Source organism: Piliocolobus tephrosceles, chromosome 7 (assembly GCF_002776525.5).
Source record: "Piliocolobus tephrosceles isolate RC106 chromosome 7, ASM277652v3, whole genome shotgun sequence".
Classification (NCBI taxonomy): domain Eukaryota; kingdom Metazoa; phylum Chordata; class Mammalia; order Primates; family Cercopithecidae; genus Piliocolobus; species Piliocolobus tephrosceles.
The window spans coordinates 55,552,615-55,566,337 of record NC_045440.1 but is presented as its reverse complement, the minus strand read 5'-3'; the positions used below and the strand labels follow the sequence as shown (position 1 = coordinate 55,566,337).

Genomic DNA, 13,723 nt, shown 5'->3' with positions numbered 1-13,723 from the left:
CTTTTAACCTTAACCAACCAGACTTGTAAAATTCTTTCAATCTAATAGATAAGAAAATGGAGGCATGAAGATTTGAAATGGACTCTAGCAAATTCAAAGCTCTCAATTTCACCTGTCATAGTGATTTGAAAAAAAAGTAATCTCAGAGAACTCGAAAGGAGATCTTGTGTTCATATTAGTCACCAAAGCAAGACATACATCAGAACTTGAAAAAAAAAAAGTGAATGCCTTTTGCCAGGTGCCGTGGCTCATGCCTGTAATCCCAGCACTTTGGGAGGCTGAGGAGGGTGGATCACGAGGTCAGGAGATCGAGACCATCCTGGCTAACACGGTGAAACCCCGTCTCTACTAAATACACAAAAAAATTAGCTGGGCGTGGTGGCAGGTGCCTGTAGAACCAGCTACTCAGGAGGCTGAGGCAGGAGAATGGCGTGAACCCGCCTCCCGGGCCAAGATAGCACCACTGCACTCCAGCCTGCGTGACAGAGTGGGACTCCGTCTCAAAAAAAAAAAAAAAAGTGAATGCCTTTTAAGTGTATTTATAACATCTGTAGGCTCTAAATAAACCCCCGGTTGCCACAGAACAAATGCCTGCACCTTCCAGCATGCAGGCAGCTGCCTTTCCCCCCAGCCCAGTGACTCCTCCATAGACCCCTTGTCAGCCCCTTTGGTGGCTGTTCCACACAAAGGCCCCTTCCCTTTATCTTCCCCTTCACATGCCAGCAGACTAGCAGAGGACTTCCAAGCGTAAGCCCACAGTTGTTTGCCTTGCCTCCTATCACGATAGATAAAAATGTCCTCATACTTTTAAGATTCCAGCTAATCTTCTAAATAAGTACTTGTCCCTCCTCAATTTTCTCTGCTTCCTGGTCTTAGGAGCAGGTGCCACCATTTCTCAGATGGCTTATTCTTCAAGCTTGCTGCCATAACCCATTGTCTGCTGTTCTTGCTCTCTTCCAATCCTGCCTTTAGCCTGTTTCAAGAGAGACTATTTTAAAACAGAAATATGATCATTTTGCACCCTGCACACAACTTTTTTTAAACAGTCCTTCCTATAGTATAAAATCCCAAATCCTCAATACAATGAGCAGTTCATGGCTGGGTCATAATGTTGCTAGATACTTCTCCCTCACGTGCTATGTTCTAGTTGTACTGATCTGTTCATGGTTCCTCAACCTGGCTACATTCCCTCTCATGTCAGTTTTCACATACACTCATAGCTCTGCTTAGAACAGTTTTCATCCCGACTCATTACCATGATGACTCTGCCCATCCTTCATAGCTTACATGTAACCTCTTCTAAAGAGTTTTTTGTGAGCCCCCAGTTTGGTTCAGCAACCCTACTTTGTGATCCGCAACAGCCTCCCCATTCATGATTTAACAGCTAATATTTGACTGACTTGAGGGAAGAAACCATGTCCTATCCATCTTGATACTACCACAAGCTTTTACAAGGCAGTCCTTGCGTCGTTTGTTGAATGAATGATCAGATGAATAACTACGTGAAATGTGTATTTGTCAACACAGGTTACAGACTAACTCCGCACACCTGATTATTAATGAGTGACAACTGTATCTTTACTTGCTCCAGGCAAGAGGTCTTGAAAAGAACACTGGACAGCCAGAAAAACTGTGACCAAAGTCTAGCTCTGGCATTTCCAACTGACCATGAGAAATCATGTAACCACTTTGAATATCAGTTTTCTCATCTTTAAAATAGAAATAATGACTATCTCATATGGTTACTGTGGATATTAAATGAGATTACATGTAATATATAAAATTTTATATAAACTATATAAATACTTCATATTAACATTAGTGAAATGTATATATGTATACATACATTAGTATTAAAAAGGTTAATATAATATATTCTGCTGAAATTGGAAATTTCTCTTTGGATTATATCATTCTTTATTTAGACAGGGGCCAGTGTCTGTGTGGAATTTGCACATTCTCTGTAAGTCTGTATGGGTTTTCTCCAGGTCCTCCAGTTTCCTCCAACATCCAGAAGTTCTGCATGTTAGAGGAACTGGTGTGTCTACATGGTCCCAGTGTGAGAGTGTGGGGGGTGTGCAAGTGTGTGGGTATGAATGTGCCCTGCAATGGGATGATGGCATGGCGTCCTGGCCAGGTCAGTTCCCACCTTGCACCCTGAGCTGCCAGGACAGGCTCTGCCCACCCACAACTCTGAACTGGAATAAGCAGGTTGAAAAATGAACAAATGAATACAAATGATTGTCAAATAAAAATGTGTAATGTCTATAATAATCATACAAATGTACAACAATAAACAATTAGGGGACGAAAGCATTCAGTGAGTTGTCATGTTTGTGATGGTCTTTGAACTGCATGGTGGGAGGAGGTGGTCCTGACAATTTCCCTTCGCAAACATTTATTCCTTGATTTAACTCACCAAAACTACGACTGCTATCACTCACTAATTCACCAAATATAGGGTAAAACTTTCTTACTTATTTTCATTAATCTTTATTAAATTTATGTATAGTTCACATTTATTTCAATGGTTAATATGTGAAGTGTTTTGGACTTTATAAGATTGGTGATGTTTTGGGGACCAGAAATATGCGCTAGAAATTTAACTCTTGATTGTATCGGTTAGCCTGTGGTAAATTAGTTTCATTATACCAAGTTTTGCTTGAAGTCACAGTTTCCAAGAACCTAAGAAAATGTTAAGCGATTACAAGGTCATACTACCTAAAACTTCAACAGGTTCTTCCTCTACATTAGCCTCTCCATGTAAACTGGCAAGAAGCCTCTGGTTTCTAAGGCTCCATCTTCCCTTCATCCTTAGAAGAGCCCACTGATAAGAAAGCCTCACTGATTTGACTTAAGCGCAATCCCACCAAACACCACTGAAAAGCCTCCATGGCGAGGGCTCTAAATGAGTTCCATTTACCTTCGAAGTCATGATGGCTCAAAACAGAAAAATAAAGAATCTAGGTAATCTCCAGTTAGGTTTGTTTTTATTTTCACAAAATTTTTTTTCAACTGTTAAATTAGTAAGAAGGCAAAATTCCAGGACGACCACAATGTTTAAGCCCAGTTACATGATAGCTAGTGGCAGGACTCAGTAAAATGCATGTGGCAAGTGAAACAAACCTGGATTTGAATTAAAAGACCTTGGTTTATGTACTGGCACTGCTACTTACCAGGTGTATGGCCTTAACCATTAGCCACTGAAATAAATGTGAGCTATGCATACATTAAGAAAGATTAATGAAAACAAGTAAGAAAGTTTATTTTACCTCATTTTTTGGTGGATCAGTGAGCAATAGCAGTCTTGTGGTGGTGAGTTAAATCAAAGATTAAATGTTTGCAAAGTACAAATTGTCAGAAGCACTTCCTCCCACCATGCAGTTCAAAAACAAACCAGCACAAACATGGCAGCTCACCGAGCACTTTTATAAAAGTTCCACAAGAGGACCTGTCATCTTCAGGCCCTCATTTGCAAAACTGCCATCATATTTCAACAAGCTGAAAAGTGCCTTAGGTAATAAAATGAGATTAAAACACCTTTTGGAAAATGGTTTGTAAACTATAAATGATTACACATAGGAAGTTATTTCCCAAGGCAGAACTTTCTCAGGAATGGGTGGCGGTGTGTCGGGAGTGGGTTCCTTCTGGTGGGTTCGTGGTCTGGCTGACTTCAAGAATGGAGCTGCACACCTTCACGGTGAGTGTTACAGCTCTTGAATATGGCACAGACCCAAAGAATGATCAGCAGCAAGATTTACTGTGAAGAACGAAAGAACAATGTTTCCACAGCACGGAAGGGGACCCGAGAGAGTTGCCACTGCTGGCAGGGGTGGCCAACTTTTATTCCCTTATTTGTCCCCTCCCATGTTCCATTGTGTCCTATTAGAATGCCCTTTTTTAATCCTCCCTGTGACTGGATACTTTTAGATTCCTGCTGATTGGTGCACTTTACTGATTGGTGAGTTTTACAGGGTGCCTATTGGGGCATTTTACAATCCTCTTGCTAGCTACAGAGTGCTGATTGGTACGTTTTTATAGAGCACTAATTGGTGCATTTTACAATGCCTTCGCTAGCTACAGAGCACTGATTGTTGCATTTTACAATCCTAGCTACATAGTGCTGATTAGGGCGTTTTACAATCCTCTTGTAAGACAGAAAAGTTCTCCAAGTCCCCACTTGACCCAGGAAGTCCAGCTGGCTTCACCTCTCATTGATACCTAAGAACATTGTAAAAGAGCTTGATTTCAGAACATCTAATCTTCCAAGTTAACAGTAAGAGGGTGGTTTTTGTGCCTAGAAGTAAGACCACTTCTTTCCAGATCCACATGCTAGCTATGTGATATGGGTACTGCCTAGTTCTCAAAACCTCAATGTTCTCAATTGGGATAATGATAGTATCTACCTTGCTGTGGTACAAACATTAAAAGTGATCATGTATACACCCTGAGTGCTCAACATGTTTATTGTTATTAATAATAATAGTATCAAAATTAATCTCAGAGATTAGAGATCAGAATTCTTTTTTTTTTTTTCTTTTTTTTTTTTTTTTTTTTTTTTTTTTTTTTTTATTATACTTTAAGTTCTAGGGTACATGTGCATAACGTGCAGGTTACATATGTATACATGTGCCATGTTGGTGTGCTGCACCCATCAACTCGTCAGCACCCTAGAGATCAGAATTCTTAACAATTATTTGGGATTGTGGTTCCTCACTCTTTAACAACCTCCTAGAGACTGCACAAGGAAAACTTCAGCCAAATGTTCAGTTCTCTATTACCAGAATGAGAAACTCTAATCCAGTTCCGACTCCTACTGTACTTGGGAGAGCTGACCACGACCATCTGGGAAGACAACTAATGGTCTCCTTTGGCTCTCCTCCCCTTAGCCAATCTGAAGTAGCTTCTCCTGCTTCCTCTCTCCTGGGCGCCTCCATGAATTCTCTAGCCCATCAGTCAAGGAGTTCATAAACAAAAGGCAAAACCTCTAACTTCAACAACAACAAAAAAAGAAATCTCCAAAGCTTTGGAATCCCAAAGCTGTCCTCTGAGCTAGGTCTCCCACTCATCCCATCCTCCCAAGAAAGCTCTCCAGCACTTCTAGTCTCCTGGGCCCCTAGATCACTGTGCAATCCTTGCCTGCTTTCCCTAAAATGGTTCCCATTCTGGTCCTTTGTACCTCAGGCAGGAGCTTTTAAGAAAAAGGAGGCCATTCCTGTCTAAACTATAAGGACTGGCACTGCCCCACCTCCTCTCAAAGGCTTTACCTCTTCTTTCATGTCCTCCCTGAGCCCCTTCTCTAACTGTTCTTAGTGCCTGCATTAAATGTCAACCTAGATATCAATGGAGCAAGGATCAGGTCCAGTTGGGTCAGAAGAAAGGTCATCACTGTGGCCAGAAGACTCGGGGTTGCGAGGGCAGAATGAGCCAACTGCCCTTTGCCATAGCCTCACTCCACATCCTGACTAAATGTAATTAATAACCAACAACAATTGCCACCATCTATATTTGTATCCTACCTTTTTTATAAAACACTCTTCACACATTTCATTTAAGCCTAAACAAAATAAATAAAATAATCTTATCTTTTCCTAGAAGAGAAATTATATAGAACCAGAGTCAACAAATACTTTCTGAGAGCTACCCATGTGGCCAGTTGTCTGCTTAACAGTGGATGCAAGATAAACACTGGTTAGAACACAAAGAATACATTAGGATGAGAAAGGATTTAGAAAAAAATCCTTTTAGAAATCCTACCCTGAAATACCATAAACCTTTGTTCTATAAAACAAAACAAAACAAAATACTTCTACTTTCATTACAGATTCCATACACACAAAGCTCTTTCTGAAGAAGTAAAGGCAAATAGTCACCAACATGTTTGTTGGACACAAAGTATTTACAGTACTCTATAAGATCTGATACTGGAGATGGTGGATGGGGCAGTCATGTCAGTCATTAATATTTTCTTTGTATAGCCAGAAATATGAAAATATAATAAGGTTTAAATGTGTTAACAGAGAACATTTTAAGTGTTCTTGCAAATCAGACACAAAGTCAAAGCTTGACTCTAAATGTCCTTATTTCTCATCCTGTGCCTTGTGATAACACCCTATTTGTTACAAAGACTGTACAAGGGGAACCAACTATGGTGTTTACAACTGACTGAGGGACTATCAAATACATGAATTTATCTTTGGTTCAAATAAGCTGGCACAACTTTGAGAATGTTTCTATAAACTACTGGAGTCTTTTGAGATTAAACATTTGCCTGGAGATTTTGTCAAAAGAAGCTGGTGCTTCCTGCTGTTCACTGAACTAGAAAATCCTCAAAAACAAACTATTTTTCTTACTGCATTTCAGAACTTGCTCTTTCCTGTATGTGGTTCTTTCTAGAACCCTGAAGTGAAGAGGTAACTGGAAATGAAAAGGAACTAGAAATATTTATCTGATACTTTAAAACTTCAAAAAAATAAGGCATTTCTTACCTAATTTTGCTAATCTCAGGACTGCCTGGGGCTCATATCAAGTAGGTTACCATATCATATTAACCAGCAGTAGGTTAAAATAATAACGAATTCACCAAAACCTATGACCCGCTTCAATTCAAAGACTTAGAATAATCAAAAAGTTTTGAGAGAATTCCTATTCTATTTGAGCCTATTTATCCAGTTAATGTATAGCAAATGTGCTGCAGAGGCAGCCCAGGCGTTGGAGAGAGCATTAGGCCATGGGCCAAGAGAAGCGGCACTGGCCTTACCTCGCCGCTAATTCTGTGTGAATGGGTCAAACCTCCAAGACTCTCCAGGCTATATATTTGAGACAAGGTCTCACTCTGTCACCAGGCTGGAGTGCACTGGTGCAATCTCAGCTCACTGCAGCACACCCAGCTAATTTTTTGCATTTCTGTAGAGACAGGGGTCTTTCCATGTTGCCCAGGCTGGTCTTGAACTTCTGGGCTCAAGAGATCTTCTGGCCTTGGGCTCCCAAAGTGCTGGGATTACAGGCATAAGCCACTGCACCCAGCCATACTTCACATATTATAAATACGTGTTAAATAAACAAAATGTGTTTTATTTGTTCATTCATTCCACAAATGTTTATCTAACATCTACTGTATGACAGGCAATACTCTAGGAGTTGGTATTATAACACTGAAATACAAAGCTCCTGTTCTCAAGTCACTCACTTTCTAGTGGAAGTCAGACAATAAACAAATGTAAAATACCAGATAAGGGATGTGTTATAAAGATAATAAACCATGCTGATGTGATCAAGAGCAAACACGGGCTCCCTTGAGATTGTATAGCAAAGGACCTCTAAAGCAGGAGAAGACCAGTGTGGCTTCCACAGCATGAGAAGGGGCAGAGAAAGAGGTGGGCAGGGGACAGATTACATGAGGGGACATGATCTGACTGATGTTTATGAGAGATCACTCTGGCTGCTCTTTGAAATCTGGATACTCAGCGGGGGGCGGGAAAGAAGCTGGAAGGCTATCACAGGAGACCTTTACAGCAGAGAGAAGAGAAAAAAATTGCAACTTGGAGTAAAGTGATGGTAATAAGATGGAGGAAAAACAGACAAAATTGAGGTATGTTTCAGCAATAGAGTCAGCAGGAGATTCCTGAGGGATTGGATTTTGGAGGGAAGGGAAATAAAACAATCTAGGAAAATTCGTAGGATTCCGGCTTATATAACTAGGTAGACAGTGACACCATCTACTCAGACGAACAAGACTGAAGGAGAGCAGGTTGAATGAGGGAATCAAAAAGGTCTGATTATGTTTTATTTATTTTTTTCACTGATATTCACAACTTGTGAGATACCAAGTACCGTTGAGCCCTATTTTACAACAAGAAAAACCTAGAGAAAAAGTGATTTTTTAACTTTTTAGAAATTAAACATCTTTCAAGTCTTTTGACTTCAACTCTAAAGTTTATTACCTCAATTTGAAAGAGTCAAAGTCAATTACTATCTATGTTCAGTTACAGCCATCTTGTTTTGAGTCCAAGCTACCCATTACCTGAAATCAGTATGGTCACTTAGATTAATATTCTACAACTGTATTTTGAATGCTAGACAGCACAGTTGGTTAATGTGTATTAATATGGCTGAAATAGCAAGTCAGACCTTCTCAAAGGCCTCTGAAGTATGATCAAGGAATACAAGTTTAAGAGTCTGAATGACACCACATGACCCACCACTAGATCAAAAGCCCCAAAGTACCTGAGTATCATGAAATGTGCAGGTGCTCCCTGCTCAAAATGCTATGTCAAAAACTAGATTTTCAACCATTTTAATTTGGGACACTGGGAATAATTTCAACAAACACTTGTTTAGAAACAACAGCTTCCCCCAAACAATAGCATTCCATAAGTGCTTGCGTTGTTCATCACAAGATGAACAATAGCTATTGGCTATAAATGGTTGATCATTAATGGGGGGAACCCTCATAGCATATGTCCTAATAATGGTAAACTTTCAGATTTTCCAAGTCCACAAAAGGCAGCCTTTGGTCACCGTAAAACCAATCATTTTCCTTTTTGGAAATAGTATTTTCTTTTGGCTTTCAGACTGAAGCATCATCTAGTATTATTCTATCAATACTAAAAAGACCCAAAGCCTTGACTTTTGCTTTAGCTCTGATACAGAATTGCCAAATGTGAGTACTATGAAAGAGTCGATACAGCTGAGAAAAAGTGCACTGACATTAAACTTCAAAGCCAAACTTTATGTTGGGATAGATGAGAAATAGAAAAAGGGTGAATTTCCAAAACCATTTTTTCACTGAAACATGCATTCATTTTCCTTGCAAACAAACAAATAAACAAAGTGCTTGGGGAAAAAATAAAGGAAAAGGAAACAGCAGTGTCTTTATCACATAAAATATTCAGCATTTGTTTTAATTTCCTAAATGAATAGGAATAATTTTAGGAATGTCTTCAATAGAAACTAAAGTTCATTTGCTGAGCTCCCCCTGCTGATTTACAACAGCAAATATTAGTTGTTTCACAAGAGAACATTACCATAAAAACTCATTCTTGTTTCTTAGAAACTTAAAATTCCTGGATTACTTTAAAAATTTTCAACCAAGTGGTTAAATACATATCCTAAAAATAGTTGACTGGAACAGACAGATGGTGGTACTTACAATGTCTGAATTAACATGTTAGAATTCAGTAATGAGAATATAACATCTAGGTCAGGTTACCCAACCTTTCTGCTCAGAACCTGAGAAAAGGGAGAAATCAATTTAGTTCTCTCCATAAATCTTTTGGAAGACAGATGTAGAGACAGTGTGTACCATTTTCACTGGGACAATTACAATGACAACTTTATGGATAACTAAGCACAATCTGGTTTATAGTTAGGTTAATGGTGGGATGTGTTCTCTGAAGACAAGAACTGCATCTTAGTCATGTTGGCATGCTCAAATGACCAACAGAACTCTTCCAACTCTTATCAACTCTTCTAGTAATACTTGATTAACATACTTTGAATATGAGTACAATTGTTTTCTGAATGAGTACAAATGTATACTTTTATACATCTGTGCTATTGTTTATTCTAGCACCAAAGTCCAAAGAGAGACTTGATGTGCTCTCTCCCACCCTGACACACTTAAATCTATGTATTTAAAAATTGCCTTGGTCCTAACCTGTCCTAAAATATAAAGCTAATTTGACTAGCATAGTCCATGCAATATAACAAAAGGGAAATACTGATTAAGAAGACTATATAAAAGACATAAAGATTACTGAACTTTGCTACTGAGCAAATGCATGTGGAGGAATAAAATTTTGTACTGTATAGCAATACACTTCCAGTGTATTTGTGAAATACTGAGAGAAGAAATAATGACTGGAGTTTAATTATCAGACAGAAGATGGTAGTCACCTATACAGAATTTTTTCTATATACTTGAATAGGACTGCAAGAGATGGTAATAAAATATTTGTAGGTCTATGTATTTATCAAGTGACTCTACCTAAACAAGGTCAAACAGCTTGTGTCTGACAAATTCCAGTCTATGTAAAGATCCTTCAAACACAAGGAAACTATTTCAGCTTTGCAAAGAGACACTTTGCTTCTCATTGGGGAACAAATTATTTTACATATTTAGGATGCAATATTTCATAACCATCCCTTTGGGGATCTCTGACACATGTCCCCACTGTGCACTCAGAGGCATCACCTAGGCTCCCTAGGGAGCTCCCTTGCCCTCTTCCCCTTTGGAGTATAGGCCTGAACTGTGGCTTCTGGACAGATTACTGCTGGAGGGAACTTCCTCCATATGCAACCTTGTCACAACATCTTAGGTGATGTTATGTGCTAATAAAATGTGTGCTACTGCCTCTGCACCATAGTCATATCTTTTTCCTAAATCAAACCCCAAATGCCTTGAACCCCTACAGTAATGCACAGTATTCCTTTCATAGAATGTTAATAGATTTTACCTGAAAAATATGGCCCCCTTGGTGAATTTAGTTTTGGAAATACTGTTAAACAGATTTCCTTACCACAGGGCATCCCAGAGTCTTTACTACATTTATTTGCATTGTGACCCTCCAAGAGAGGAGTGAAAAACTCAGTGTTTCCAGAACTCATGTGGGAAACTCAGTGTTTTCCACACTGGAAACATTTATTGGGAGCATCTTGGGAAAGCAGAAGCATGGCTGGCTTTTCACATCATGGGAAGTGGCCTCATGGCTGAGGTGAGTGGGCATTAGTGGAGAAAGTAACTTATCTGAATGGCTCACATAAATACTGGTGTCTAAAAGACATTCTCCACTAAATTAAACTAGGGCTCCTTGAGAAATAGGTAATTCCAGGGCTAGGGAAAAGAAAGTGCTAGATAAGCCTGAAACAACTTTTCAAATCAGAAAGTAAAGAAGTCCTCGTAGAACAGACAGTGACAAGTGAAAAGAATAAAGGGGCTTACAGGAAAAAATGAAGGATGGTTTCAGCATCAAAGTAAATTATGTTAAGAAAGATTACCCCATCAAATAAAATAAGGATCTGCAAGTACACACTGGTATAAATAAATAAATGAAATTTTGAAATGGAGAGAAGGAAGAAGTTCTACCTTGTAGTAGAATGCCAATTAACATGTAGAGAAATAACAATAGAACATAAAAATCACCATTTGGCAACCATCACAGTAATAACTGACTAAGGCAAGAATCATCAATGGATCCTAAAATTAGTGGGTAAAAATTTTATGGTGAGTAAGATATTTACATAGCCGATCAGTCAGTAAATATTTGTCAAATGATTAAAACACACACATAAACACACATACATATATACATTTTAACAGTGAATGGCAAAGTAGATGGGGTGCAACCTTAACAATGGGGAATCTGGGTGAAATTTGAGTTCTTTGTTCCATTCTTATAATTTTTTAAATAAATTTGAAATCACTTCACAATAAAAAGTAAAGTACGCTGTAGGAAAAGCCCCTTCTCTTACACTGCTTTGGTAATGACAGTTCGAGCTGCTCAATTCAATCAATTAATTAATGTTCTACCCACTTTACTCTTCACAGAAGCCTTTACCACTGACCAGAGGAATGGATGACCCCTCCCTTGGTTCCCAGGACTGAGTGCTCCTTCCTTGGATGACTTCTGCTGGGGATGTGTTTTTTCCTCCAGTTGAAGAATCATTACGTAGTGATGTTATTATACCTCTCAACCACTTTTTCATTCACAGGCCCCAGAGAAAGCACAAGCCATGCTATTGACTCCAGGCCCACTTAACTCAAGGGTAAGTTTCTTTTAAAATGTTCTGACTCGCCTTTCCCAGTAATTCACAGGCACAGAGCTTGTGATTTTACTACACTTTGCAGGTTCCATGGTTTTTGCATCTTATTAAAAGGTCATTGCTTTTCTCTTCTTCAAATTCTTTCAATGCTTCTAAATAGAAAACTTTAAAGTCACCAAATGGTTACCTCAAATCCTCCACATCGTCTAGCATAATGCAGGGCATATATTAGGTGCTAAGTAGGAATTTCTTGACTTACTGACTGGAACATATTTACCTGTTCCTGTATGACTAGAAAACATTTCACTATATAGGCATATGCTAAGAAATGCTACAATAAATATTTCAGCTAAATTAACACTTTTCTCAATTACTTTCATTATACAACCAAAGATACAATAATAAAAATCACAGATAAAATTAAGAAACACTTGAAAGAAATATTTTGCTAGACTCTATAAGTGGTATTCCAAATTTTAAACCTCAAGCATTTTGGAATAACGTATCATGTACTGTAAAGGAACCAGTGACAGATACCTTATTTAAAGCCAGAAAGCAAAGATGTTCTACGATTCAAACCATTTCATCCGACTCCACTATAATCTAGTGCTTCCATACAGAAATCTCAAGGCTTTTAAGATTTTAATTACCATCTATTTTTGAAAATAAACTTAAGGTCCAATGATAGTGCTTAAGATCTCAATCTCTGGAGTCCAACATACAATAAGACCACTTACTGAGGAACCTCAGGCAAATAACTTTATCAAGCCTCAGTCTCCTCATATGTAAAATAGAATATTAATGGTACCTAAAACAAAGAGTTGCTATCACGCAGAAATACAATGGTATTTGTAAGGTAGGTGGCATATGTCAAGCACTCAACAAATACTCAGTATTATTATTATTATTGTTATTACTGCCATGATTAAATAAAAATAAAAAATAAAAAAACCAGGATCCCAAAGTGCATACATAGCATGATTCAATGTCACTAAAAGGGCAAAGCACATATAAACATATATATACATGTATTTATATGTACATATTTAAGGTATTTATACATATGTTTTTATATATATTCATGTGTTAACAAAGGGGATACTTTCCAAGAAATGCATTGTTAGGCAATTTCATTATTGTGTCAACATCACAGAGTGCACTTCCACAAACCCAGATGGAATAGCCTACTACACACCTAGGCTATATGGTATAGCTTATTGCTCACAGGCTACACACCTGCATAGCATGTTACTGTACTATAGGAAATTGTAACACAATGATAAGTATTTACCAATTTAAACTTATTAAACATAGAAAAGGTAAAGTAAAAATAGAACATAAAAGATTAAAAATGGTACACCTGTATAGGGCATTTGCCATGAAAGGAGTTTGCAGGATGGAAGTTGCTCTGGGTGAGTCAGTGAGTAAGTGGTGAGTGAATGTCCAGGCCTAGGACATTACTGTACACTACTGTACACTTCATTAACATTATATACTTACGCTACATTAAATTCATAAAAAATATTTTTCTTCCATAAATTAAAAATTCAATTTTTAAAAAACCCTTTGACTCTTTCATAATAATACTTGGCTTAAAACACAAACACGTTGTACAGTCATACAAAAATATTTTCTTTCTTTATATCCTTATTCCATAAGTTTTTTGTTTTTTGTTTTTTGTTTTTTGAGACAAAGTCTCGCTCTTGTCCCCTAGGCTGAAGTGCAATGGTATGATCTCGGCTCACCGCAACCTCCGCCTCCCAGGTTCAAGCAATTCTCCTGCCTCAGTCCCCCGAGTAGCTGGGATTACAGGTGCCTGCCAACACACCCGGGTAATTTTTGTATTTTTAGTAGAGATGGGGTTTCACCATGTTGGCCAGGCTGGTCTTGAACTCCTGACCTCAGGTGTTCCATTCCGCCTCCACCTCCCCAAGTGCTGAGATTATAGGCGTGGGTCACC

The 13,723-nt window shown here is 38.4% G+C and overlaps 1 protein-coding gene across 1 annotated transcript in view; it reads right to left on the bottom strand.

Moving 5' to 3' along the window:
• RP1 (RP1 axonemal microtubule associated) overlaps positions 1 to 13,723 on the bottom strand; it is a 323,400-nt gene that overhangs the window by 124,463 nt on the left and 185,214 nt on the right. The window lies entirely within an intron of this gene.